The sequence below is a fragment of the Oncorhynchus clarkii genome, chromosome 7 (genome assembly GCF_045791955.1).
Source record: "Oncorhynchus clarkii lewisi isolate Uvic-CL-2024 chromosome 7, UVic_Ocla_1.0, whole genome shotgun sequence".
In the NCBI taxonomy this organism is placed as follows: Eukaryota; Metazoa; Chordata; class Actinopteri; order Salmoniformes; family Salmonidae; genus Oncorhynchus; species Oncorhynchus clarkii.
The window spans coordinates 48,219,415-48,244,212 of record NC_092153.1 but is presented as its reverse complement, the minus strand read 5'-3'; the positions used below and the strand labels follow the sequence as shown (position 1 = coordinate 48,244,212).

At 45.4% G+C, this 24,798-nt stretch overlaps 1 protein-coding gene and 1 pseudogene across 10 annotated transcripts in view; both read right to left on the bottom strand.

Annotated features, from left to right (window-relative positions):
- The window catches only part of LOC139413408 (membrane associated guanylate kinase, WW and PDZ domain containing 1b), a 203,514-nt gene that overhangs the window by 156,569 nt on the left and 22,147 nt on the right, over positions 1-24,798 (bottom strand). The gene's annotated exons all lie outside the window — the stretch shown is intronic.
- LOC139413410 (glyoxalase domain-containing protein 4-like) lies at positions 14,716-22,850 on the bottom strand (annotated as a pseudogene).

The following is a 24,798-nucleotide window of genomic DNA, read 5'->3' as shown; positions in this document are numbered from 1 at the left end:
GGTCTTGGTGATGTTGAGGGAGAAGTTGTCGTCCTGGCACAACACTGCCAGGTCTCTGACCTCCTCCCTGTAGGCTGTCTCATTGCCGTTGGAAATCAGGGCTACCCCCGTCGTGTCATCAGCAAACTTGATGATAGTGTCATGCGTGGCCACACCGTCATGGGTGAACAGGGAGTACAGGAGCTCCCATGTTATTGCCTACTCTTACCACCTGGGGAAGTCCAGGATCCAGTTGCAGAGGGAGGTGTTCAAGTCCCAGGGTCACGAGCCTGGTGATGAGCTTGGAGGGGACTTTGGTGTTGAATACTGAGCTGTAGTCAAACAGCCTCCTCACATAGCTATTCCTCTTTTCTAGGTGGGAGAGGGCAGTGTGGAGTGCAAATGAGATTGCATCCTCTGTGGATCTGTTGGGGCGGTATGCAAATTGGAGTGGGTCCAGGGTTTCTGGGATGATGAGTCCCATGACTACAACCTGCCTCAGCTTAAGCCCATTCTAATGGGAAGCTGCTACACCAAGTGCTAACAGTCAGTATCTGGATAATATATGTGAAATGCTTGATAATATAGGTGATATCAACAGAGCAGTATAGTGTCTGGGTGATTTAAATATTGACTGGCTCTCATCAAGCACTTTTTGCCAGTCCTGTCTGGTCCAGCAACAGTGGTTTTTGCCTACGTTGTTGCCGGTGATGTCTGGTGAGGACCTGCCTTACAACAGGCCTACAATCCCTCAGTCCAGCCTCTCTCAGCCTATTGCGAACAGTCTTAGCACTGGAGGGAGGGATTGTGCGTTCCTGGTGTAACTCGGGCAGTTGTTGTTGCAATCCCGTACCTGTCCCGCAGGTGTGATGTTCGGATGTACCGATGCTGTGCAGGTGGTTACACGTGGTCTGCCACTGCGAGGACAATCATCTGTCCGTCCTGTCTTGCTGTAGCGCTGTCTTAGGCGTCTCACAGTACGGACGTTGCAATTTATTGCCCTAGCAACATCTGCAGTCCTCATGCCTCCTTGCAACATGCCTAAGGCACATTCACACAGATGAGCAGGGACCCTGGGGATCTTTCTTTTGATGTTTTTCGGAGTCAGTAGAAAGGCCTCTTTAGTGTCCTAAGTTTTCATAGCTGTGACCTTAATTGCCTACCGTCTTTAAGCTGTTAGTATCTTAACCACCGTGTATGTTCATTAATTGTTTATGGTTCATTGAACAAGCATGGGAAACAGTGTTAAACCCTTTACAAAGAAGATCTATGAAGTTATTTGGATTTTTACGAATGATCTTTCAAAGACAGGTTCCTGAAAAGGGGACGTTTCTTTATTTTGCTGAGTTTAGAAAGTGTGTGCCATCAGGCCTGGAGGAAAGCTAAAGTCATTCTGCTACCCAAGAATAGTAAAGCCCCCTTTACTGGCTCAAATAGCCAACCACTCAGCCTGTTACCAACCCTTAGTAAACTTCCTGGAAAAAAATGGATACAATCCTATTTCACAGTAAACAAATCGACAACAGATTTTCAGCACACTTATAGGGAAGGACACTCAACAAGCACAGCACTGATGATTGGCTGAGAGAGATTGATAATAAAATGATTGTGGGGGCTGTCTTGTTAGACTTCAGTACAGCTTCTGACATTATTGACCATGGAAAAACTTGTGTTATGGCTTTACAGGAATTCCCCAGGGTAGATGTTTAGGCCACTTACTTTTTCAATCTTTACTAATGACATGTCACTGGCTTTGAGTAAAGTGTGTCTATGTATGTGGATGCCTCAACACTATACATGGCAGCTACTACAGCAACTGAAATGACAGCAACACTTAACAAAGAGCTGTAGTTAGTTTCAGAATTGGTAGCAAGGAATTTGTTAATCCTGAATATTTCCAAAACTAAAAGCATTGTATTTGGGACAAATCCTTCACTAAACCCTGAACCTCAAATACATCTCGTAATGAATCATGTGGAAATTGAGCAAGTTGAGGTAACTAAACTGCTTGGAGTAACCCTGTATTGTAAACTGTCATGGTCAGAACATATTGATACAACAGCAGCTAAGATGTGGAGAAGTCTGTCCATAATAAAGCATCTTAACAACGCTATCAACAAGGCAGGTCCTACAGGCCCTTTTGTCACACCTAGACTACTGTTCAGTAGTGTGGTCAGATGCCACAAAGATGAACATAGGAAAATTGCAGTTAGCTCAGAACAGGGCAGCACGGCTGGCCCTTACAAGTACACGGAGAGCTAACATTAATGACATGCATGTCAATATCTCATGGCTCAAAGTGGAAGAGAGTTTGACTTCATCACTCCTTGTTTTTGTAAGAGGTGCTGACAAGATGAATGTATACCCCACAAGACATGCCAGAGGTCTCTTCACAGTCCCCACATCCAGAACAGACTATGGGAGGTGCACAGTACTACATAGAGACATGACTACATGGAACTCTATTCCACATCAGGCAACTGATGCGAGCAGTACAGTCAGGTAAAAACAAGGTACAAATACACCTTATGGAACAACGGGGACAGTGAAGAGACACACACAAAAGGTACAGTGTCGGAACCGGTTTTATAGGATTTCACCTTGTTCCAAAGTGATTCTCTCATGCCCTCAGATGCCCTTATAGAGCACACAATGCCCCTATTGACTAGAGAGAGCACTACTGTTTAAATTGTGGTTAACATACAGTCATGTGATCAATATATTTTACAATGGCAACCAAGATGTATACATACAATGTAGCCTTGTTTATCTGCATTTTGTGTGTGTATGCATATCTCCTGAAATACACTGTTCCAAAAATGTGACCCATGTGAACATCCCATGATGTTGATGCGCACACCATATTCATTAAGACAGGCAGCCAGCCTTTCAGCCAATCTCAGGACGAGGCACAAGCTCACAACACGACTCGCCAGGGATTTCACCATGCTCTCCGGTGAGGCTTGAAATCTAATTCTCAGGTAATACTTTCTCCATTGGCCTTACGCAGCATTATTACTCTGGACTCAAACAGGATTTTCTCCAGTCCCAGAAGACTGGAGGGTTTTTTAATCTGACACAATAAAAGCTCAAGAAAACAATACACAATTTGATATCAAAGTACACATCATTGTGTAGAAAAAAAAGGAAATACACACCACATCCCTAAATGGAGTATATAGTGTAGTACAGCAATGGAGTAGCAGATAAGGCCTAACAAACAAGCCATTACACTAACAGTCCCGAATGATGGAGGAAGTGGCTTCCTGAAAATTCATTATACTACTGTAGGAGTGAGGGCACTGCAGGATAGGACAGGACAGCCAAACTGACTGGGAGGATCTGGGAATGAGGGGCGGAATATTCATCAAGTCTTAAAGAGATAAGCGTTCGCTCCTACAGACAACGAGTCATGTGGCTGTGGCTTGCTATATAAAACAGGCAGACCGGTATGTAGTTGCTGTTCGATGTTAGAATGGGAAAACAAGTGACCGAAGTGACTGAGCGTGGTATGATAGTCGGTGCCAGGGCGGCGGTTCCAGGATCTCAGAAACATCCGGCCTCCTGGGCTTTTCACACACAACCGTGTCTAGGGTTTACCAAGAATGGTGCAACAAAACAAAAACATTCAGTCGGCAGCAGCCCTATGTGCAAAAACAGCTTGTTGATGAGAGGTCGAAGAAGAATAGCAAGAATCGTGCAAGCTAACAGGCAGGCCACAAACGGCAAAATAATGGCACTGTACAAGAGTGGTGTGCAGAACGGCATCTCGGAACGCACAACTTGTCGGTCCTTGTCACAGATGGACTATTGCAGCCACACCTATCAGATGAAAACAAGAAGCAGCAGCTCCAGTGGGCACTCAATCAAAACATGTTTAAATAGGCCTACATTCATTTTCATTTCATTGAATTTGTATTAACTTTATTTTAAATGTAGATATAGTAGCCCAGTCTATACAGTGTTGGCCCACAATGCACTTCTATGAATTCCCATGTGGTAACCAATTGTTTGTAAAAACAGGCAATTTACCGTTAAATCCCCATAATTTGGTTACATACATTTCTGTTAATGATCAATTATTACATTTACCGTTCTCATTCTAGTTCATACCATCATTTACGTGCTCTGTGAGCAATGAGCATGTGTCTGGTTTCTCTGACCTGTTAATGTTGACTGAGTGCCTAAAATGCCTATTTTCAATAGCTTAGGCTACAACATTTCTCTCATTACATAGTCCTCTCTTTGAAGAACGTATGCCATCGAATGATCGCAGCAGCAGGGTTTGTGACGTTTTCACAAATATTTTGGGAAAAGTGGGAGAAAACCCATCTGACTTCGTTTGAATGGTGTTGTGCGTCGAAATAGGATGTGTATTACATTTTTTTATATGCAGAACAGCCAACAGGACATGGTAGACATTTCTTTATTATGACTCTGTGACATATCCTCTCCGACATGGTATTTCTTAATTTGTTGATTCATATTTATAAGTAATAACCTGAATAATAATAATAATAAATTGCCACGATAATAACAAAGTTTCAAAAATGTTTTTATTAAGTAGCATATCCATGTAAACAAGCGTATAAACAGAATTGTGACCTCAAAATGATGGAGTGCCTTCAGAAAGTATTCATACTACTTGATTTATTCCACATTTTGTTGTGTTACAGCCTGAAATCAAAATGAATTAAATATATATATATATATAAATATATCATTTTTTTCTTCAGCCACCCATTTCATGGCTTGGTTTTTTTCTCTGACATGTATTGTCAACTGTGGGACCTTATATAGACAGGTGTGTGCCTCTCCAAATCATGTCCAATCAATTTAATTTAAATCAGGTGGACTCCAATCAATTGTAGAAACATCTCCAAGATGACAGAAACAGGATGCACCTGAGCTCAATTTCGAGTCTCATAGAAAAGGGTCTGAATACTTATGTCAATTAGGTATTTCGGGTTAAAAAATGTTTTCTAAAAACCTGTTTTCACTTTGTCATTATGGGTTATTGTGTATGTACTATGCAGCAACACTCCCCTGACAGAGCTTGAGAGGATCTGCAGAGAAGAATGGGAGAAACTCCCCAACTACAGGTGTGCCAAGCTTGTAGCATCATACCCAAGAAGACAAAGTTGCAATCGCTGCCAAAGGTGCTTCAACAAAGCACTGAGTAAAGGGTCTGAATACTTATGTAAATGTGACATTTCAGGTTTTATGGTTATTGTTTTTGTCATTATGGGGTATTGTGTGTAGATTGATGAGGAAAAATACTATTTATTCCATTTTAGAATAAGGCTTTAAAATGGCGGCGGATGAAAAGGCAGACGTTTTACGTGCCCCCAGCCGATTGTGTTTTTTTGTTTGTTTAATTGGGTTGTTTTTAACTTACTCGTTTACTAATTTTGAACATAATGTACAAAGGACTGCGGTTACTCACCACGGACTAGCAGAATCCTTGTTCCTTCACGACTCTGACGAGCCCGACAAAAAGGATATACTGCTTCCTCGGAAACAGGCCCTGATGCCGTCATCTGCGTGAAGAAGAGACGAGAAAGAGGGGCCGAAGGGCGGGCTGCCCTCCGAGAATTCGTAGGCGATTGAATAAACCCCGACTTCTCTCAATTCTGCTAGCAAATGCGCAGTCCTTGGAGAATAAAATCGACGAGTTAAGCGGAAGATTAAACTAACAACGGGTAATTTCAAAGAGCGGGACACTAACCCGGAAGCTTATAAGGAATCCCGCTATGCCCTCCGACGAACCATCAAACAGGCAAAGTGTCAATACTAAGATCGAATCATACTACACCGGCTCTGACACTTGTCGGATGTGGCAGGGCTTGCAAACCATTAAAGACTACAAAAGGAATCACAGCCGAGAGCTACCCAGTGGCACGAGCCTACCAGACAAGCTAAACTACTTCTATGCTCGCTTCAAGGAAAATAACACTGAAACATGCATAAGAGAACCAGCTGTCCTGGAGGACTGTGTGATGATGCTCTCCGCAGCTGATGTGAGTAAGACCTTTAAACAGGTCAACATTCACAAGGTCGCAGGTCAAGACAGATTACCAGGACGTGTGCTGCGAGCATGTGCTGACCAACTGGAAAATGTCTTCACTGACATTTTCAACCTCTCTCTGTCCAATCTAATACCAACATAGTACCTGTGCCCAAGAACACGAAGGTAACCTGCCTAAATGACTGCCGACCTGTAGCACTCACGTCTGTAGCCTTGAAGTGCTTTGAAAGGCTGGTTATTGCTCACATCAACACCATCATCCCAGAAACCCTAGACCCACTCCAATTTGCATACCGCCCCAACAGAGCCACAGATGATGCAGTCTCTATTGCACTCCACACTGCCCTTTCCCACCTGGACAAAAATAACACGTATGTGAGAATGCTATTCATTGACTACAGCTCAGCGTTCAACACACTAGTTCCCTCAAAGCTCATCAATAAGCTAAGGACCCTGGGACTAAACACCTCCCTCTGGAACTGGATCCTGGACTTCCTGACGGGTCGCCCCCAGGTGGTAAGGGTAGATAACACATTCGCCATGCTAATCCTCAACACAGGGGACCCTCAGAGGTGCGTGCTCAGTCCCCTCCTGAACTCCCTGATCACTCATGACTGCATGGCCAGGCAGGACTCCAATACCATTATTACATTTGCCGATGGCACAACAGTGGTAGGCATGATTACCGACAACGACGAGACAACCTATAGGGAGGAGGTCAGAGACCTGGCAGTGTGGTGCCAGGACAACAACCTCTCCTTCAACGTGATCAAGACAAAGAATATGATTGTGGACTACAGGAAAAAGAGGACCGAGCACGCCCCCATTCTCATCGACGGGGCTGCAGTGGAGCAGGTTGAGAGCTTCAAGTTCCTTGGTGTCCCCATCACCAACAAACTACCATGGTCCAAGCACACAAAGACAGTTGTGAAGAGGGCAAGACGAAACATTTTCCCCCTCAGGAGACTGAAAAGATTTGACATGGGTCCTCAGATCCTCAAAAGGTTCTACAGCTACACCATCGAGAGCATCCTGGTTGCATCACTGCCTGGTATGGCAACTACTCAGCCTCCGACCAAAAGGCACTACGAACGGCCCAGTACATCACTGGGGCGAAGCTTCCTGCCATCCAGGACCTCTATACCAGGCGGTGTCAGAGGAAGGCCCTAAAAATTCTCCAGCCACCCTAGTCATTGACTGTTCTCTCTGCTACCGCACGGCAAGCCAAGTCCAGGTCCAAGAGGCTTCTAAACAGCTTCTACCCCAAAACCATAAGACTCCTGAACATCTAGTCAAATGGCAACCCAGACTATTTGCATTGCCCCCCCCTCCCCCCTCCCCCTCTTTACACCACTGCTTCTCTCTGTTGTTATCTATGCATAGTCACTTTAATAACTCTTCCTACATGTACATACTACCTCAACTAACCGGTGCCCCCTCACATTGACTCTGTATCAGTACCACCCTGTATATATAGTCTCGCTATTATTATTTTACTGCTGCTCTTTAATTACTTGTTACTTTTATCCCTTATTCTTATCCATATTTTTGGGGAAACTGCATTGTTGGTTAGGGGCTCATAAGTAAGCATTTCACTGTAAGGACTACACCTGTTGTATTCGGCGCATGTGACTAATAAAATTTGATAACTTAACAAAAGTGTGGGTAAAAAAAGTCAAGGTTTCTGAATACTTTCCGATAGCACTGTATTTGGCCTTGTGTTTTAGGGTATTGTCCCGCTGAAAGATTGAATTTGTCTCCCAGTGTCTGATGGAAAACAGACTGAACCAGGTTTTCCTCAAGGACTTTGCCTGTGCTAAGCTCTATTCTGTACATAATTTTTAAAAATAAATTTAAATAAAGAACTCCTTAGTCCTTTCCGATAACAAGCATACCCATAACATGATGCAGCCACCAACATGCTTGAAAATATGAAGAGTGGTAGTCCTGTGTTGTGTTGGATATGTCCCAAACATAATGATTTATGTTTATGCATAACTTCCGGCGCCGACAGAGATGGCCGCCTCGCTTCGCGTTCCTAGGAAACTATGCAGTTTTTTGTTTTTTTACGTGTTATTTCTTACATTAGTACCCCAGGTCATCTTAGGTTTCATCACATACAGTCGAGAAGAACTACTGAATATAAGATCAGCGTCAACTCACCATCAGTACGACCAAGAATACGCTTTTCGCGACGCGGATCCTGTGCTCTGCCTTACAAACAGGACAACGGAGTGGATCCCATGCAGCGACCCAAAAAAACGACTCCGAAAAAGAGGGAAACGAGGCGGTCTTCTGGTCAGACTCCGGAGACGGGCACATCGTGCACCATTCCCTAGCATTCTTCTTGCCAATGTCCAGTCTCTTGACAACAAGGTTGATGAAATCCGAGCAAGGGTAGCATTCCAGAGGGACATCAGAGACTGTAACGTTCTTTGCTTCACGGAAACGTGGCTTACTGGAGAGACGCTATCCGAAGCGGTGCAGCCAACAGGTTTCTCCACACATCGCGCAGACAGGAAAAAACATCTTTCTGGTAAAAAGAGGGGCGGGGGCGTATGCCTTATGACTAACGTGACATGGTGTGATGAAAGAAACATACAGGAACTCAAATCCTTCTGTTCACCTGATTTAGAATTCCTCACAATCAAATGTAGACCGCATTATCTACCAAGAGAATTCTCTTCGATTATAATCACAGCCGTATATATCCCCCCCCAAGCAGACACATCGTTGGCTCTGAATGAACTTTATTTGACTCTTTGCAAACTGGAAACCATTTATCCGGAGGCTGCATTCATTGTAGCTGGGGATTTTAACAAGGCTAATCTGAAAACAAGACTCCCCAAATTTTATCAGCATATCGATTGCGCAACCAGGGGTGGAAAGACCTTGGATCATTGTTACTCTAACTTCCGCGACGCATATAAGGCCCTGCCCCGCCCCCCTTTCGGAAAAGCTGACCACGACTCCATTTTGTTGATCCCTGCCTACAGACAGAAACTAAAACAAGAGGCTCCCACGCTGAGGTCTGTCCAACGCTGGTCCGACCAAGCTGACTCCACACTCCAAGACTGCTTCCATCACGTGGACTGGGACATGTTTCGTATTGCGTCAGACAACAACATTGACGAATACGCTGATTCGGTGTGCGAGTTCATTAGAACGTGCGTTGAAGATGTCGTTCCCATAGCAACGATTAAAACATTCCCTAACCAGAAACCGTGGATTGATGGCAGCATTCGTGTGAAACTGAAAGCGCGTACCACTGCTTTTAATCAGGGCAAGGTGTCTGGTAACATGACCGAATACAAACAGTGCAGCTATTCCCTCCGCAAGGCTATCAAACAAGCTAAGCGTCAGTACAGAGACAAAGTAGAATCTCAATTCAACGGCTCAGACACAAGAGGCATGTGGCAGGGTCTACAGTCAATCACGGACTACAGGAAGAAATCCAGCCCAGTCACGGACCAGGATGTCCTGCTCCCAGGCAGACTAAATAACTTTTTTGCCCGCTTTGAGGACAATACAGTGCCACGGACACGGCCTGCAACGAAAACTTGCGGTCTCTCCTTCACTGCAGCCGAGGTGAGTAAGACATTTAAACGTGTTAACCCTCGCAAGGCTGCAGGCCCAGACGGCATCCCCAGCCGCGCCCTCAGAGCATGCGCAGACCAGCTGGCCGGTGTGTTTACGGACATATTCAATCAATCCCTATACCAGTCTGCTGTTCCCACATGCTTCAAGAGGGCCACCATTGTTCCTGTTCCCAAGAAAGCTAAGGTAACTGAGCTAAACGACTACCGCCCCGTAGCACTCACATCCGTCATCATGAAGTGCTTTGAGAGACTAGTCAAGGACCATATCACCTCCACCCTACCTGACACCCTAGACCCACTCCAATTTGCTTACCGCCCAAATAGGTCCACAGACGATGCAATCTCAACCACACTGCACACTGCCCTAACCCATCTGGACAAGAGGAATACCTATGTGAGAATGCTGTTCATTGACTACAGCTCTGCATTCAACACCATAGTACCCTCCAAGCTCGTCATCAAGCTCGAGACCCTGGGTCTCGACCCCGCCCTGTGCAACTGGGTACTGGACTTCCTGACGGGCCGCCCCCAGGTGGTGAGGGTAGGCAACAACATCTCCTCCCCGCTGATCCTCAACACTGGGGCCCCACAAGGGTGCGTTCTGAGCCCTCTCCTGTACTCCCTGTTCACCCACGACTGCGTGGCCACGCACGCCTCCAACTCAATCATCAAGTTTGCGGACGACACAACAGTGGTAGGCTTGATTACCAACAACGACGAGACGGCCTACAGGGAGGAGGTGAGGGCCCTCGGAGTGTGGTGTCAGGAAAATAACCTCACACTCAACGTCAACAAAACTAAGGAGATGATTGTGGACTTCAGGAAACAGCAGAGGGAACACCCCCCTATCCACATCGATGGAACAGTAGTGGAGAGGGTAGCAAGTTTTAAGTTCCTCGGCATACACATCACAGACAAACTGAATTGGTCCACTCACACAGACAGCATTGTGAAGAAGGCGCAGCAGCGCCTCTTCAACCTCAGGAGGCTGAAGAAATTCGGCTTGTCACCAAAAGCACTCACAAACTTCTACAGATGCACAATCGAGAGCATCCTGGCGGGCTGTATCACCGCCTGGTATGGCAACTGCTCCGCCCTCAACCGTAAGGCTCTCCAGAGGGTAGTGAGGTCTGCACAACGCATCACCGGGGGCAAACTACCTGCCCTCCAGGACACCTACACCACCCGATGTCACAGGAAGGCCATAAAGATCATCAAGGACATCAACCACCCGAGCCACTGCCTGTTCACCCCGCTATCATCCAGAAGGCGAGGTCAGTACAGGTGCATCAAAGCTGGGACCGAGAGACTGAAAAACAGCTTCTATCTCAAGGCTATCAGACTGTTAAACAGCCACCACTAACATTGAGTGGCTGCTGCCAACACACTGACACTGACTCAACTCCAGCCACTTTAATAATGGGAATTGATGGGAAATGATGTAAATATATCACTAGCCACTTTAAACAATGCTACCTTATATAATGTTACTTACCCTACATTATTCATCTCATAGGCATACGTATATACTGTACTCTATATCATCGACTGTATCCTTATGTAATACATGTATCACTAGCCACTTTAACTATGCCACTTTGTTTACATACTCATCTCATATGTATATACTGTACTCGATACAATCTACTGTATCTGCCTATGCTGCTCTGTACCATCACTCATTCATATATCCTTATGTACATATTCTTTATCCCCTCACACTGTGTACAAGACAGTAGTTTTGGAATTGTTAGTTAGATTACTTGTTGGTTATTACTGCATTGTCGGAACTAGAAGCACAAGCATTTCGCTACACTCGCATTAACATCTGCTAACCATGTGTATGTGACAAATAAAATTTGATTTGATTTGATTTAAATTCAGGACATAAAGTTCATTCTTTGCCACGTTCTTTGTAGTTTTACTTTAATGCCTTAATGCAAACAGAATGCATGTTTAGGAATATATTTTCTGAACAGGCTTACTTTTTTTCAACCTGTCAATTGTGTAGTATTGTGGAGAAACTACAATGTTGTTGATCCCTCCTCCGTTTTCTCCTATCACATCCATTAAACTCTATATATGTTTTTATTTATTTTCTCCCAAATTTTGTGATATCCAATTGGTAGTTACAGTCTTGTCTCATTGCTAAAACTCCGTAAGGACTCGGGAGAGGCAAAGGTCGAGAGCCGTGCATCCTCTGAAACACAACCCAACCAAGCCGCACTGCTTCTTGTCACAATGCCCACTTAACCCGGAAGCCAGCCACACCAATGTGTCGGAGGAAACACCATACACCCGGTGACCGTGTCAGCGCGCCACAGGAGTCGCTAGTGCGCGATGGGACAAGAACATCCCTGCTGGCCAAACTCTCCCCTAACCCAGACAAAGCTGGGCCAATTGTGCACCGCCCCATGGGACTCCCGGTCGCCGGCCGGCTGCGAAAGAGCCTGGGCTTGAACCCAGAATCTCTAGTTGCACAGCTAGCACTGTGATGCAGTGCCTTAGGCCACTGCACCACTAAAAAGTCTCCATTAGCCTCATGGTGAAATCTCTGAGCTGTTTCCTTCCTCTCCTCACCATCCAAAGTGTAATTACTAACTTCACCATGCTCAAAGGGATATTCAATGTCTCCTTTTGTATTTTGACCCATCTACCAATAGGTGCTCTTCTTTGGAGACATTGAAAAAAAAACCTTGGTCTTTGTGGTTGAATCTGTGTTTGAAAAGCACTGCTCGATTGAGGGACCTTACAGATAATTGTATGTGTGGGGTACAGAGATGGGTTGGTCATTAAAAAATTATGTTAAACCCTATTATTGCACACAGAGTGAGTCCATGCAACTTTGTGACTTAAGCACATTTTTATTTAGGCTTGCCATAACAAAGGTCTTGAATACTTATTAATCAAGACATTTCAGCTTTTAATTTGTAATCATTTCTAAAAACATAATTCCACCTGGACATTAATGGGATATTGTGTGTAGGCCAGATCTAGTTGTAAATTCTAGCTGTAGCACAACAAAATGTGGAAAAAGTAAAAGGGTGTGAATAGTTAGAGATGAGTGGAGTTCCAGAATACAACCTACTGTTCACCCCAGCCTGGAACAAGAGTAACACACACTGTTCATTAGAGATCTGTGAATGACTAAAAGCATGCAGGCCAGACCAGGGCAGACCAGGGCAGGCCAGATGAGATGACTGTACTAAGAGCTCTCTGTCTCTGCCCTGAAGACATCAGTACAAGCCTCTAATGAGACTCTTTAATGAGTGGTTAAATTGAGGGACTGGCCTGTAGGCTAACGTTTGCGCTGACTCTGATCGATAAGCATGACATTTGCGTTCTCAACCATCTTCTAATTACATTTCAACCAGGATAGAGGAGCATTCCAATGTGGTTGTGTTCTAGGGGAAATACCCCTTGGTGCACTTTGGGGAAGAGATGGGGAGAGCCTGGAGAGATGCCTATTGATTGATTGATTTGTTTGTGCTGTGCCTCTGGTGATAGCATGCGCTGCCTGGCTTGGGGCCGGCTTTCCTCAGCCATCAATTAAGCCTGGTGACACCTTTACCATCTTTAACATCAATCCTGCCCCTAAGAGTATCATAGCAACTAGAGCTCTGGGGGGGCGTGGCGGGAGGCGGGTCTCCAGTAGGACCCTGGGGTATTGAGAGACACGACCCATCCAACACCCTTCTCCTCCTCCTCCTCCCACACACACACACACACACACACACACGAAGCTGTATATAACCATCACTGACCACTAATTCTAGCCCTTATCTTATTTTTTGGGACAAACATCTTGACACACAAAGAAAATAATGATCTTAGCTATGCTATGTTCCACTCCATCACTCTGCTGGGCTCCTCGGCTGTGTGTAATGGCCCTCTTCTGCCTGTCTGATATGTCTCCAGGAGGGGCCAGAGCACTGGGATCAATTACACATGCAATTACTGCAGCAGGACACAATGTCTCAGGACTACACCATTGAACCGCTGATGACCCGCCTCTCTGTACACACTCACGGTTGTCTCATTGGAGTCAGAGGGCTGATCATGCTGAGGGAATCTGACACAAAAACCAAAGCGTATGACAGTTGTTGGTGCTCATCCTTGCATAAGCCCAGACCCTGCAGCAAGATATGTACTGTACTTTAGAGGAGCTGGACACCCCCACTCCAGTCCCGTTCATTAATAAACACAATCCTGACAGGATTTGAACACACCCTAGCCCAGCCATTTCACAGCCATTTCACAAGGTTCCTGGCCTGAATGAATACAAAGAAAAATAATCCTTTATCAGTGTTAAACTCCCTCTCCAGTCCTGGCTGGCTGTTCCGTGTCCACTCTGTTATTCCTGCTCAACATCACATTCCCCTGTTCCACTGACTGCACAGCACACTGGGGAACCATATGGCTCCATGCTGCTCTAGTTTCCTCCCAGAGACTGCAGCTGCCCAGCGACTCAGACAGGCAAGTCAGAGCCAAACCCAGTATGTAGTGTGTGGCTGTGGCTTGTGGTAGGGCAGGCTACCTGTACTAATGAGCAGAAGGGAGGAACCTCCTGAGCGCGTGGTTCTCTTTGCTCTGTCGCGTTCACTAGGGGGTACAGGGGTCTGAGCCATTGCATGTGGATGGGCCGGAGCTCATTTAGGACCCCCACAATAGGTCATGCAACACAGAAGATGGAGAGAAGAGAGGGAAAAATATGGGAGGGGGTGGAGAGAAGGGGACCGTTAGATGAAAAGAGGAAGATAAACACTTAAGACATTTTACTCTAATCTCTCATTTTCTCTCCAGCATGGGAGGCAGGATGGAATGCTGCGTGTTATCACAACCTTTCATAACCATATGACAAAATAGCTGTGGCTGAAATAGCCAAATCCACTCATTTGAAGGAGTGTCCACATACTTCTTTTTTAGATAGTGTATTTAGGCTATATCTTGATGACTCTGACAGTCATTGTGATTGTGAACCCAAGGACCTATCAATCGCCGAGGCCGGTACATTTTTGTCCAATCTGATTACAGTATAATATGCTTCACTGTTGTTTTACACTCTTTCACTCTCTTTTAAGTGGATAGCCTTTTGGACCAGAGATGACATCATAGAGGTGTCATCACTTTGAAAGAGGTTCTTGTTGTGTATATATATAGTGTTTTATCACCTCCTTCAAAAGAGTCACAACATGCTCCCATGGATTGCATCTGATTCTACAGTACACATTTGACACTTCATGGTGGTCCATCGCCAAACTGACAAACATATTTCATACATTTTCACTGATCTAACAGTGTCCATAACTCTTTGAAATGTATCGCTTCCTATCACTTCCTTTCCTGTCTGTCCATCCTTCAAAAGTCATGTAGAGTTGTATGACTAGACATTTGTAAAGTACTATGAAAGTGCACACACACACACACACACACACACACACCAAAGTTCTTAGGCCGCCCAGAGGCTAAAATTGTCTGCATTGGTGGATGATGACATCTGACCACCCACATTCCCCCAGAGCAGGTTCATCAGCATGTGTAGCATAGGCCTGACTCTCTCTTCCACTCTCTATCCATCTCTCTCTCCGTCTCCTCCACTCTGGATCTCCTGCTACATCAAAGTTAATAAAAAGCATGTTCGTAGTTCCTCCTCCTATTCCGAAATCTCATTGATTAGATCAAAGCTGACAGGTCATGCCTGTCTCCCATTCTCAGACCTCACAGTCAGAGTCTGCTTCTCATTTAGGCTTGGACATAAACAAAATTCAGTTATGGTTTGTTTGATGCCAACAGTGATGAGGAGAAAATAATCGACACAGTTGCATATCGCAACATTATAACGTCGATAGTTTGACTCCAACTATCGATTTGTAAAACAAACAGCTACTATGGTTAGATAGCGTTAGTTAGCGCTAGTCGGCTGTACCTGGGCCAGGTATTTTTCAGCCTATAGCTTGTTCTCCAGCTTTTTTGTAAATAGTGAGACAAATGGCTTTCAGCACTTTGATTTCCCTGACTAATCAAAACTAATTTTCTCATGCTCTCTCGTCTCTCTGCAGCAGGCACATAGTGAGCAATGTTTGGAACGTAAAATTGCAATAAATATAGAAATGTATAAATCACCATACATATCGTATCGGCACCTAAGTATTGTGATCCTGGCCCTAGTCTCCAATATTGACAGAGTATGCAACAGCAAAACGTAAACATGCCATAGTTGACAGTACAGTTCTCTCTCTGGAGCCTAAATACAGAGTTTGCATTCTCCGAATGGGGATTCAAATATATTACCTGTAATGAAGGCAAAGCTTTTAGTCGAGTCAGTAATCCATCATGGTCTCGATAAATAAAACAAAGCCCCTCCCCAAAGAGAGAAATGTCATCATCAGCAGTTAGAGAGAGAGAGAGAGAGAGAGAGACTAAGGGAGAGAAAGAGAGATGGGTTGGTCCATTTTTAGCCTAGTGAGCCTGTCTAACTTGATTTTTTTGTGTGCTAAATGATAATTATGTGGCTAATAAATGAGGGGCCTCAAGAACAAAATAAATGGTCCGGTGTTTCAGAACCGCCAGAGCCGATTTCTGGTCCCAGTCCCCCCCTGGGAGACTAGCCACAGACACACACTGTAATCAGATCCTATGCTACATACTTCACAGCACACATCCCTGTTCCCTCACACACTGTATACTGCCCCATTGTCAAGACACTGTCTGCTGCAGTGATACATCACACACACGACCCCTTTCACATCAGCATTGAGATGAGCCGATAAGAGCCAAAACAGATGCCCTTCCGTTACGGTCAACAAAGATCAATCGGTAATAGGAGGGTTCAGTGTAAGAAGGCCTTCTTCCTGAGATGAAGTACAGTCGAGCCAGAGACAGAGAGCCAGGCAAGCACCCTGGGTGTCTGTCATAGACAGCAGAGCCTGAGCAGGTCTGGGACAGGGGCAGGAATCCAGAGGCAGCGAGCCAGGCAAGCACCCTGAGTGTCTGTCATAGACAGCAGAGCCTGAGCAGGTCTGGGACAGGGGCAGGAATCCAGAGGCAGCGAGCCAGGCAAGCACCCTGAGTGTCTGTCATAGACAGCAGAGCCTGAGCAGGTCTGGGACAGGGGCAGGAATCCAGAGGCAGAGAGCCAGGCAAGCACCCTGAGTGTCTGTCATAGACAGCAGAGCCTGAGTAGGTCTGGGACAGGGGCAGGAATCTAAAGCATGTGGTTGTGATGAAGGCAGGGAGGGCACAGCATTTACAAAGAACCTGCCTTAACATTGACATGCTAGTGAGGCTGAGGGTATCCAGGAAGCTGCTGCTGTACCAGTTACAGTAAGAAATCCATGATCCAGGTCTATGTTAAAACACACAGGGATGGGCTTCTCTGGGTGAGGATATGCCAGGTTCTCTTATCCAGTCAAATCAGTGCACAGCTGAAACTCTCACACTTGTCAATGTCGCACAGCAGCAGTTTGAAATATGAGATTTGAACATGTTAGTTCGCAGTCCATGGTTTACAGTTCAAAGCAGAAACACATCTAGGCTAAACATTGTGAATCCTAGAGAGAGGAGTTGAGCTGTGGCCCAGTGTCCCAAGTGTGTGTGGCTGTTGGATTCCACTGTGGTGGCTTCAGCTCCCTCCACAGGGGTCTGGGTGTCCATCTGTTCCAATAGTGTTTGGGTGCCAGCCCGCTATGACTAATGAGCTATTAACCACTGCTTTACCACTGGCTTCCCCAAACAACACTCTACCACAGACACAACTGACTAACCCAAAACAGACACTACCACAAAATGGGACTCACTCGCCCAAAACCTTGCCCAAGAACAGACACTGTTGCCTTGCCCCAAAACAAAACACCATCGCCAAGACTTCAGTTCACATTTTATGACTGCTCTGCTCAACCTGAACTGCCAACGAAAATGCATCGTCCATGAAAACATCACTAAAACCCAGAGTGTCTGTAAAACCTCCCTCCGCTCTGCTTCTCTGCATTGCAGGCCTAATAAACTGTCTCAGAGCTGGGCATTGAGTCCCAGCGCTGTCTTAACATTACATCTGAGGATGACAGTGTTTCTGAGCTGCTAACGTCAAGTTGTTGATATTGCGGCTTACCTCCAAATATCAAATAGAAGTGAATTCGCCTCCGGATAGAAACATATTAACATCATTGTTTTATCAAACAAGGGAAGGAAAGAGAAGTTATTGATTTGACATCTCTAAAAGGTATGAAACTGGAAGCACTTACTACCACTGTAAGTCGCTCTGGAATAGAGAGTCTGCTAAATTACTAAAGTGTAAAAATGTCTTGTGCTGATAAATAATAAAACTATTTCCCACTGCTCTCTCCAAAACCAGGATGTACAGAATACTGCTAGTTGGAAAACATATCAGAAATGAAAAAAGTCAAAGTTATTAGGAAGCAGAGGGGAGAGGTAAGTAAGGAGGCAGAGAGGAGGGAGCACAGGGGAGAGGTAAGTAAGGAGGCAGAGAGGAGGGAGCACAGGGGAGAGGTAAGTAAGGAGGCAGAGAGGAGGGAGCACAGGGGAGAGGTAAGTAAGGAGGCACAGAGGAGGGAGCACAGGGGAGAGGTAAGTAAGGAGGCAGAGAGGAGGGAGCACAGGGGAGAGGTAAGTAAGGAGGCAGAGAGGAGGGAGCACAGGGGAGAGGTAAGTAAGGAGGGAGCACAGGGGAGAGGTAAGTAAGGAGGCAGAGAGAAGGGAGCACAGGGGAGAGGTAAGTAAGGAGGGAGCACAGGGGAGAGATAAGTAAGGAGGCAGAGAGGAGGGAGCACAGGGGAGAGGTAAGTAAAGGAGGCAGAGAGGAGGGAGCACAGGGGAGAGGTAAGTAAGGAGGCAGAGAGGAGGAAGCACAGGGGAGAGGTAAGTAAGGAGGCAGAGAGGAGGGAGCACAGGGGAGAGGTAAGTAAGGAGGCAGAGGAGGGAGCACAGGGGAGAGGTAAGTAAGGAGGCAGAGAGGAGGGAGCATAGGGGAGAGGTAAGTAAGGAGGCAGAGAGGAGGAAGCACAGGGGAGAGGTAAGTAAGGAGGCAGAGAGGAGGAAGCACAGGGGAGAGGTAAGTAAGGAGGCAGAGGGGAGGAAGCAGGAGGAGTACTGTAGCCTTCTGTCAGTAGTGTCAGTGTGGATTCTCTGCTCCTCGCCAAACGACAGGAGGGAACAATTATGCAGACGATGTTCTGCAGCCGACACAACTGAGGATGCACTGCATCAATCACACAGAAAGCCTGCAGGACCGCACACACGACCACTCAGACGCAAAAACACACACCAGTCCTCACCCAGTGACAGAATCTAATCTCCCAGTAGCAGTACCCTGCTGACACTGATGCCTCTCATTAGCATGAATACACCAACCCACCAATCACAACAGGGCACACCCAGGCAGTGTGGGTATGGGGGGAACGTATTGTGGTGTGGGGGGGGGTGTAATAATCCCCTCTTCAGCAAACAGGAAATGAGAGGCTGATCAGTCCTACAGAAGAGCAGGGTGATGCTGTGTCACCACTGACACACAGAGACGGGTGAGAGGTGAGTGAGTGTGAGAGGTGTGTGTGTGAGAGGTGAGTGAGAGAGAGAGAGTGTGAGTGAGTGAGAGAGTGAGAGAGAGGTGAGTGAGAGGACTGTTGTCTGGGCCTCTGGCAGTCTATGGGGGTGCCACAGGCTTCAATTCTCGTGCCGACTCTTTTCTCTGTATACAGTTGAAGTCGGACGTTTACATACACCTCAGCCAAATACATTTAAACTCAGTTTTCACAATTCCTGACATTTAACCCTAGTAAAAATTCCCTGTTTTAGGTCAGTTAGGATCACCACTTTATTTTAAGAATGTGAAATGTCAGAATAATAGTAGAGAGAATTATTTCATTCATCTTTTATTTATTTCATCACATTCTCAGTGGGTCAGAAGTTTTTATACAGTCAATTAGTATTTGGTAGAATTGCCTTTAAATTGTTTGACTTCGGTCAAACGTGTCGGGTAGCCTTCCTCAAGCTTCCCACAATAAGTGGGAATTCCTCCTGAAAGAGCTGGTGTAACGAAGTTAGGTTTGTATGCCTCCTTGCTCGCACACACTTTTTCAGTTCTGCCCACAGATTTTCTATAGGATTGAGGTGAGGGCTTTGATAGCAACTCCAATACCTTGACTTTGTTGTCCTTAAGCCATTTTGACACAACTTTGGAAGTATGCTTGGGGTCATTGTCCATTTGGAACACCCTTTTGCGACCAAGCTTTAACTTCCTGACTGATGTCTTGAGATGTTGCTTCAATATATCCACATAATTTTCCATCCTCATGACGCCATCTATTTTGTGAAGTGCACCAGTCCATCCTGAAGCAAAGCACCCCCACAACATGATGCTGCCACCCCCGTGCTTCATGGTTGGGATGGTGTTCTTCGGCCTGCAAGCCTCCCCCTTTTTCCTCCAAACATAAATGGTCATTATGGCCAAACAATTCTATTGTTCTATCTATCAGACCAGAGGACATTTCTCCAAAAAGTAAAATATTTGTCCCCATGTCAGCTGCAAACCATAGTCTGGCTTTTTTCTGGCGGTTTTGGAGCAGTGGCTGATTCCTTGCTGAACGGCTTTTCAGGTTATGTCGATATAGGACTCGTTTTACTGTGGATATAGATACTTTTGTACCCGTTTCCTCCAGCATCTTCACAAGGTCCTTGCTGTTGTTCTGGGATCGATTTGCACTTTTCTCACCAAAGTACGTTCATCTCTAGGAGACAGAACGCTTCTCCTTCCTGAGAGTTATGGCGGCTGCGTGGTCCCATGGTGTTTATACTTGCATACTAATTTTTGTACAGATGAACGTGGTAATTTCAGGCGTTTGGAAATTGCTCCCAAGGATGAACCAGACTTGTGGAGGTCTGCAATTTTTTTTCTGAGGTCTTGGCTGATTTCTTTTGATTTTCCCATGATGTCAAGCAAAGAGGCACTGAGTTTGAAGGTAGGCCTTGAAATACATCTACAGGTGCACCTCCAATTGACTCGAATGATGTCAATTAGCCTATCAGAAGCTTCTAAAGCCATGACATAATTTTCTGGAATTTTCCAAGCTGTTTAAAGGCACAGTTAACTGTGAATTATAAGTGAAATAATCTGTCTGTAAACAATTGTTGGAAAAATTACTTTTGTCATGAACAAAGTAGATATCCTAACCAACTTGCCAAAAATATAGTTTTTAACATGAAATGTTTGGTGGTTGAAAAACAAGTTTTAATGACTCCAACCTAAATGTATGTATGTAAACCTCCGACTTCAACTGTATATCAATGATGTCGCTCTTGCTGCGGGTGATTCCCTGATCCACCTCTATGCAGACAACACCATTCTGTATGCATCTGGCCCTTCTTTGGACACTGTTAACAAACCTCCAAATGAGTTTCAACGCCATACAACACTCCTTCCGTGGCCTCCAACTGCTCTTAAATGCTAGTAAAATGAACTGCATAGACTTCAACCGATCACTGCCCACACCCACCTGCCTGACTAGCATCACTACTCTGGACGGTTCTGACTTAGAATATGTGGACAACTATAAATACCTAGGTGTCTGGCTAGACTGTAAACTCTCCTTCCAGACGCACATTAAGCATCTCCAATCCAAAGTTAAAACTAGAATCATCTTCCTATTTTGCAACAAAGCCTCCTTCACTCATGCTGCCAAACATACCATCGTAAAACTCACTGTCCTACCAATCCTTGACTTTGTCGATGTCATTTACAAAATAGCCTCCAACACTCAGCAAATTGGATGTAGTCTATCACAGTGCCACCTGTTTTGTCACCAAAGCCCCATATACTACCCACCACTGCGAACCTGTATGCTCTCATTGGCTGGTCCTCGCTACATATTCGTCGCCAAACCCACTGGCTCCAGGTCATCTATAAAAGTCTTTGCTAGGTAAAGCTCTGCGTTATCTCAGCTCACTGATCACGATAACAACACCCACCCGTAGCACGTGCTCCAGCAGATATATCTCACTGGTCATCCCCAAAGCCAACTCCTCCTTTGGCCGCCTTTCCTTCCAGTTCTCTGCTGCCAATGACTGGAACGAATTGCAAAAATCACTGAAGCTGGAGTCTTCTATCTCCCTCACTAACTTTAACCGTCAGCTATCAGAGCAGCTTATCGATTGCTGCAGCTGTACAGCCCATCTGTACCTCCTTACTTCACCACTATTTGCCTATTTATTGCCTTACCTCCTTACTCCATCCAACCAACTACCCACCTCATCCCCATATTTGCTTTAGTTTTTTCCTGCTCTTTTGCACACTACTATTTCTACTTGCACATCCTCATCTGAACATCTATCACTCCAGTGTAATTGCTAAATTGGAATTACTTCACCACTATTTGCCTATTTATTGCCTTACCTCCTTACTTCATTTGCACACACTGTGTACAGATGTTCTATTGTGTTATTGACTGTACGCTTGTTTATTCCATGTGTAACTCTGTGTTGTTGATTGTGTCGCACTGCTTTGCTTTATCTTGGCCAGGTTGCAGATGTAGATGAGAACTTGTTCTCAACTGGCCTACCTGGTTAAATAAAAGGTAAAGGCTTCAAGATCTGCCAACTGCTCATGTGGACAGGAGAATGCTATCCGCCCAAAGGCTGTCCCATGATCTACTGCCCCAACAATGTGAAGCTCTAGTTTACACTGAGTGTCTGTGAATCCCACCAGCACAGTCATCTCTTTCACCTTCAACCCCAGAAGGGAGAAGCAGCAGTGTATTGATTTCTGCAGGTCAGACCCTGCCGGATTCACCTTCTGTACAGGATCATTGGGAGGCTGTTCTTTGTCCACCGGGTAGAAGCCTCAGCCAGATAGAGGCCCTTTCCAACCTCCGTGAGGGGTCAACCAAGCCGCTTAGCATTGCTGACAGCCTTGCTAGACTGCAGAGTCAAACCGAAGAAGTCATTGCCTCTGCGATATTCTCCCACACCATAATTGTAGATCAGTTTAGCCATAAAGTTATCATCCTCTGGCCCAAAGCCAACCATTTTCTTGCTCCATTTTCCATAAGGGCCCTTACAAGTTGCCTTACATCCTTCTTCAAACTCTTTGCGACGCAAAATCTTCATGCCGAGCACATCTCGGTAAAAAGGTGGCCGTTTTGCTTGTGTCACCCACTTTGTAAATGAAATGCAAGGCTCGCCTCAAAGCCAAAATAATCCATGGGAGTTTGCTGTGTACTATACGACTATATATATCACGCTCAGTTTGTCCATGTTGATTAACAAGCTTTGCCGTATCGAAAAGTGAAAGGAGAAACAAGACTGAGAAAAAAACACAGAGGATCATTAGTATTACTGCCGAAACAGCAGTAACATTTCCTCAAGCGGAAACGCTTCTTCACAATCAACTGATCTAACACCACAGTCTGTAACACCACACCAGACCTCAAACTTATCAACATCAAAGAAATCTGCCAATTTGACAGATTTACCAGAAGTCTGATCCATGAAACCATTTACCTCCTCTAGATCGTAAATTGAGTCCTCACCAGCTGCTATTGTATCAAAATTGATGTCCATGTCCTTCTCCTGATCCTCCTCAACTGAGGCCACAGACCCCTCACTCCCCTCAGCCACATCCCTCTGAACACTCCCCACTTGCACCCCATCACTCGTACCGGGCATCTCCTCCACTACCTGGGAGACTAGCTCCACCTGAACCCCATCACTCATACTGGGCATCTCACCAGTCTGGGGAAATGTTTCCCCAAATCCGTCCTTGCCTCCTACAACAAGATTTTTCTGCTGCATAACAGACACTATGTTCCCTTCTGGTACAAGCTGCAACTCGGTACCCTCAACATGGACAACTTGCTCCTCAGCAACAGGTGCTTGTGGCTGCTCTACGACTGTCGACCCACCTCTCCCTACATCAGTGGGCCCAGGTGTTACGAGGACCACCTGTGTCCCTCACTCCGCATTCTCCCTTTTCGGGCAAGGATGTCGTTTATGGCCAACATCCCCACACTCAAAACAGTGTTGACTACCCGTACTAGCATAAGCCATATACAGTCTGTTGTCATACTTGACTTTAAACAATACCTCCAAAGTCTGCTCCGGTGAGTCCAAAAACAAACAGCTGTCGCCGAAACATAACCTGTTTCAGAGCCAGGTGTTTGAAACGACAACCTGTTTCAGAGCTGGGTGTTTGAAACGACAACCTGTTTCAGAGCTGGGTGTTTGAAACGACAACCTGTTTCAGAGCCAGGTGTTTGAAACGACAACCTGTTTCAGAGCTGGGTGTTTGAAACGACAACCTGTTTCAGAGCTGGGTGTTTGCAACCCAACGGGACAATCTCAACAGAACTTGCAAACATCCTAAATCGCAATAACTCATGCTACAATAACTCCCGCTCCAAGAGCTCATTGGGAAAAAAACAACGGTACATTCGACGCAAACGCATAAGCAATGTTTTCATAGCCTACCTTCTCTCCTTTGGCGACCAGAAACTCCTCCACAGTGACAGTGGCTTCAGTAACACACCTAAAGCCGTGCTAAAGTGACAGGGATGGCGTCCCCATGCGGGTCGCCATCCCCGCCAAAACCAGGGAAATTCCGACAATAATTAATTCTACCACAAAAAGAAAAACAAAAACCTTAATCATGCGTAAAAAAGGCAAACCACCAAGAAAAGGAAACAAGAAAAAAAAAAACAGGCGATCTAACTCCAGACAACTCTCGCACATACAATTCCCAGCATGCACCAAACACTCCCAGCATGACACACAGAGAGAGAGAGGGAGGTGCGAGAGAGGGAGAGATACATTTGTACATTGTTAAAACACTGTATATATAATATGACATTTGTAATGTCTTTACTGTTTTGAAACCTCTGTATGTGTAATGTTTACTGTTCATTTTTGTTGTTTTTCACTTTATATATTCACTTTGTATGTTGTCTACCTCACTTGCTTTGGCAATGTTAACACATGTTTCCCATGCCAATAAAGCCCTTGAATTGAATTGAATTGAGATAGTAAATGTTGAGTGTAATTGAGTAAAAGTCTACTCTGCCCACATGTCATCCTGTGCCTCAGTAGCTCACAGATCCTATACCCTGTCCTTTCTCCCACAGCCAACCAAAGTGAGAGGAAAGGAAGCAGACAAACACCTTCAGAGGGAGCTGTGTTTTGTAGAGCTCACAA